General features: G+C 32.5%; 1 pseudogene; it reads right to left on the bottom strand.

Moving 5' to 3' along the window:
• Positions 1-1,857: 1,857 nt before the first annotated feature.
• Positions 1,858-4,470, bottom strand: LOC140967182 (ent-kaurenoic acid oxidase 1-like; annotated as a pseudogene).
• Positions 4,471-5,861: the final 1,391 nt, after the last annotated feature.

The following is a 5,861-nucleotide window of genomic DNA, read 5'->3' as shown; positions in this document are numbered from 1 at the left end:
CCCGGCTGACATAAAGACAAAAAAAATAAAAATAAAAATACGAAGCATTAGTCGTATGTCACCGAGGAATTTTGATTAACATGACAGAAGGAATTTCACATGATCATAATACTTTTGATTAGAAAAGACAAAGTGGTGCTTCATTGGAATCATGGGAAATATGGATTTAGGATATATATTTATCTTCAATATACTTCTGACAAGAGAGAAGACGAAGTGATGCTTTACATTTTGCACGATAAATTACAAAAAATATCTATTTCTTAAAAAATATTGTTACGTGTGTCAATCTAAATATATATTTAGCATTAATCAAACTTTAGTTCATGTGGTGTGTAGCAGTAGGTTGCTAGAAATTTTCATTTATACTAACCTAATGTTGTAGTCCACAAATGATTTAAAGAATAGTAGGTATTTTATAAGACGGTCTCACGGATCTTTATTTGTGAGACGGATCAATCATATCCATGTTTACAATAAAAATTAATATATTTGACATTAAAAGTAATACTTTTTTGTGGATGACCCATATAGAATATCTGTTTCACAAAATTGACCCGTGAGACCGTCTCACAGGAGTTTTTGTGTTTAAAGAATTACATATTTACCGCCAACCTTTTAACAATCTGTCATTACATTTTAAATCTTCATAGTTCATTCTATTTTGACTCTTAATAAATAATTAGTGTCACCTCGAACACATTGTATGCTTATATATAATTTTTCATGTAAAATAATTTTTGTTATTTTTAAATTTTTTTAATCTAGGAATGATATGATTATTTACAAAACTAGATATAGTAGAGATAGATAAGTTACGAATTTATTAAAATATATTTTATGATACTTTTTATCAAATAAAATTTACATTGTGCATTTAGATTTTTTAGAGTGACATTTAAAAAAAAAAAAGAGTTCGTGTTCCAACCCGCCCCGTTTCGGAATCGAAGTCAACCGAGTCCAAATCATATTTAAAAGTGGCAGGTAATTGGTCCATAAAATTTAAATGGGGTGGGTCTCGGGTTCGGCCAAACCCGCCCCATATCCTCCCCATTTACATGCTTTATTTTTATCGATGAGTTGAGATTCACATATTGTATTTTTATTGATTTATTGGTTGAAATGATTAATTTTTATACTCAAGTATTATTGATTCTTGTTGGCCAAACTTTATGTATTGGTCGATGAACAATATTATTTTGATCCGTGAACAATGAGATATTTGTTTTTATGTCAGTGGAGACAATTTCTTTTCAAAATTATGTTGCTAAAATTAGAGTTTCAGGCAAGGTGTTTGGCCTTTACGAAAAAAAATTCAGAGTATTTTTAAGAATTTTTTTTAAAACGTTTCATATATGAGGAGAAAATGGTGAATACTAGGCATCGAAACTGGTATGACTAAAGGAGATTCAATTGGGATTTGGATCATCTACTGTGTTGAAAACACAACATTAAGTGCTGTGTATTTTTTACACGAGATGATCACACGATCATCTTGTTTAATCTGACAACTTTTTAAATTTGTCTCATATGGTGTGATGTCCACAAGATGATCATGTGATCATCTCGTGTAAAAAGTGCACAACATCAAGTGAGAAAACACAGTAGAGGATCCAAATCCATGGATTTGGATCCTCTACTATGTTGAAAACGCAGCACTAAGTGCTGTACATTTTTTACACGAGATGATCACAGATCATCTCGTTTAATCTGACAACTTTTTGAATTTATCTCATATAGTGTGGTCTTTGTCTATGTTACACCGAGAATGTAGTTTTATACGAGATATACGCATGAACATCTATCATATTGGCATTTGTTGTTCGGGTGGTAATAATTGATGAGAGGGAAAATATGATTTAATTGGAATGATATTAAATAGAAATAGATAAAAAGTAGATAAACATATGATTATCCAAGGATTCAGTACAGTAATAATACAAGAAATAATGCAAGAAAAGCAGGGAATCATATTCTGCATGTCCTTAAATTTTGGTGATATCAATTTCAACATCATCCGCTGGCTTTGGATGGGAAAGATATGTCATCCCAGCATCAGGATTCACCAGTTTCCATCTGGGGTTGAAAAATGAAAGCTCATGTTATACATTTTATTATGGCATTGATAGTTAAAAACCCGGATGAGTTGAATCGACGTAGTCGAATTTCGGAAACAGCAGCTAGCATTATTACCTGTATCCTACAACCAGGTAGTGGATCATGATAGAAACTTGTAATCGTGCTAGCATGTTTCCGGGGCAAATTCTAGGTCCTCCACCAAACACTAAAAACGTCCCTGGCTTCGCGGGTTCCTGAGTAGAAAAAGGTTAACTAGATTTTAGTAAATGAGAAGCTGATTGTTTGATTTGTATGTCATTTCGAATTCTGCTTACATTCCATCTATCAGGGTTGAAGCACCTTGGATCCTCGAAATTTTCTGGATTTTCATGAATATACCTGACCCAGCATATTACCCTCCAACCTTTTGGAATTTTATATCCTGTTTCGTGATAGATTATTCAAACAATATGCTTTTTAATTGAAATTCATACTATTTTTTTTAGAAGAGAAGCTGTGTTTCTTGTTTTAGGTTGGCTCTGCGGGCAATTATAGGAATTTGATGCTATCTTATATCGAACTACTACGACGATTAAATTGTTTTACCTTTATATTCGACATCGTCCTTAGCAGTGCGGAAAATAAATGCAGAAATGTTGGCCATTCTAAGTACCTCTTCCACCACCTGTTTGCAGAATACCAGAACAAAGTTTTCAGCATGAAGAGATTGTGTTCTAATTCATACTATGTGTACCTTGCTGGTATACTCGCATTTTGAAACGTCGTCATACGTGATAAATTCTCCGTCTAGCCTCTTGCTTATTGGTATATGTTCTTCGTGAATTTAGCGGGATACCATCTAATGAGGAGATTATCAAGATAAACAAGCATTGGATATTGAATTTTTTGTGATCATTTTACCTGAAGTTTTTCAAGAACATTTGGATACTTGGCAAGATAATAAAAAGCCCACATGATAGACAGAGAAGTGGATGCATAGCCAGCTACAACGAGGCTAACAATATTATCAAGAATCTCAATGTCACTCAAGTGCTTCCCCTCCTCGTCTTTCATTTGCATAAGCCCTTCCATTAGATCGTCTTTCGTGTTCGAAGCATTCTTTCTTCTCTTCTCCATCTCTTCTCTGAATATTGCTACGGCTTTATTTCGACACTGCCATTGAGAGACTATTTTAGCAAATGGATGCTTAGTCTCATGCAAGACTTGTCGATTCTTTTTTACTCTCAAAACTAGTAAAACTTCCTTCATAAAATAGTTTTTGAGGAAACAAAGTTAAATGACCTGGAGAGCTCGGTGAAATGCTGTTCCTGGAAGGTTGATTGGTTGGGATCTAATCCCGTTGATCAAGCCCTTGAATAAATCATCAAGGGTATCCAAAACAGGACCCGGCTCGAATCCGGCAAAAAACTTGCCAATGTTTTCAAATGTTACCTGCAGAAAGAAAAAATAGAGGAAAGACTAATGAATGCATCGATTCTTAATGTTTAGCTTAAAGTTTAAGGTGGTTTCATGGTTTGATTGATCGCACTATATTATGCCAAAAAAAAAATTGTTCCTAAGCTGAAATGATCATAATATTTACCTTCTTGGCTTCCTTATGAACAACAATCCTACCCTTCTGAGCCCACAACTTGAGGGAAGAAGTTATGCGGGGTTGGACCATAAGGGCGATCCGACGGAGTGCATCAGGTTGATTGATGCACCTCACTACAAAGCTTCGGACTCTAGCATGTGAATCTCCTTGTACTGATACAAGTGAGGTGACCCCTACGATTTCCGGGGTCGGCCACTCTGCTATGAAGTTAGAATCCTTTTGCAATACAAATTTGTTCGCCGATGGGGTGGAAACTATGATGGATGGTGATCCGAAGAGATGCGTCCTATAGATTCCACCGTCTCCATACCTAAGCATTCAACATCGAAGACATTTCAAGTACACTTGCTAATAAGAATTTTCAAGCATTGCAACAGCTTTAAAAAGCAAGTGACTTATCTAAAAAGTCCTTACTTTCGCAGTTTAGAAGTGATGTAAACATCAGGCCTACGAACAATTTTGAAATACCAAAGAAACGCCAGCATGTCTCCAAGAAATGGTATCCCCATATAGCCAGGAGGGAGCTCCCCGCCGCCTCCAGAACGGCGAAGGCGGTGCGGCAGAGCATACCAGATGTCATTCCAGTACCAAAACAGGCACCCTGCTATTGGCACAACACCGATCGCCAATGCCACAGACAAACCTGTTGCCATTTCAATCATTTTCTCAATATCCCTCACGCAGAAATCGTAAAATTAAATTACTGTATTTATAGCATACTTGTGCACTTGCTGCATCCGGTATTCCCAGCAGATTATTCTCTCAAATTGCTGCCTAACAAAACAACAAATTTTTTTAAAAAATCCAAGCATTAAATATATGCATAATATCATCTTAAATTTCGAGTTCCATAGATATCGTACACACGATTTAATTATCACGCTCAAATTTAGATAAACTTGACAATCTTAAATAAAATAACGAGATAACTAAACAAAAATCTTGGATAACCTAATACAACTTTAAATTACAGAATAATATCACGAGTTTAGAATATGTGGGTTTTACACAAAGAATCATAGATCATGACATCTAAATGCAAAAGACAAAGTGGAGCTTCATTGGAATCATAGGAAGGTTTCTATAGGATCATTTTGAGTTTTTTTAATCCTCTTTCCCTGATTGTTTGTGCCTGAAAATGAATAGATATTGCGTTGGTCTCCCATTGGACATTATGTACGTATGATATGTGAATCAGACGAAAGATAATAAGCAAATCTAATGAAGTAGAGATATTGTAAATTTATATTTGAAATGCATGACCAGAAATATGCAATCTATTATCTAACATACATATAAATATACTACTTTCATTTGTGAATTTTCTTATTTGTCCTTGTTCATTTATTTAATTTAATTTAAGTTAGCAAACAAATTAATAGGTTATCTTAAAAGTTTTTTTTGCAATTCATTGTCCATCTTAAATGGACTTGGACATTAATACACATTCCTATTTCTTTTTTAAATTTTAGGCCAGAAAAATTATTTATTTACATTTCTTAGTAAAACCTAACATCTAACATACATATAAATATATTATATCTAATTGTGAATGTTTTAATATACCTTTATTTATTTAATTTAGCAAATTAAATCAATAATTTTTTAATGGATTCTTTTATAATTTATTGTCTATCTTAAATGCCTTTGGATATTAATGCATGTTGAATTTATCAATTTACTCATGATTTTTCTTTGTTGCTGCTAAAATTTGTTACTAAAATTAGTGTATTTCTTCATAATTGTTAATGAATATTTCATATTTATATCTTATATTTTCTTTTATTTTACATATAAATAAGTCACTTTTATAACAAATTGATTTTAAAATAATAATTTTTTAATGGATTCTTTTATAATTTATTGTCTATCTTAAATGCTTTTGGATATTAATGTATATTGAATTTATCAATTTACCCATTATTTTTCTTTGTTGCTACTAAAATTTGTTACTAAAATTAGTGTATTTCTTCATGGTTGCTAATGAATATTTAATATTTATATCTTATCTTTTCTTTTATTTTACATATAAATAAGTCACTTTTATAACAAATTGATTTTAAAATATGAACTAAGAAGCATCGTATATTTTGTAGATATTGAAATATGTTAAAGATTATTTGTAAGAATATTTTTTTAACGTAAAATTATTCTGTGATTGCAATTTTGCAATACTTTTCTCAAATTA

The sequence above is a fragment of the Primulina huaijiensis genome, unplaced genomic scaffold (assembly GCF_012295235.1).
Source record: "Primulina huaijiensis isolate GDHJ02 unplaced genomic scaffold, ASM1229523v2 scaffold23651, whole genome shotgun sequence".
NCBI classification, from domain to species: Eukaryota; Viridiplantae; Streptophyta; class Magnoliopsida; order Lamiales; family Gesneriaceae; genus Primulina; species Primulina huaijiensis.
This window is presented reverse-complemented; position numbering and strand designations above follow the sequence as displayed.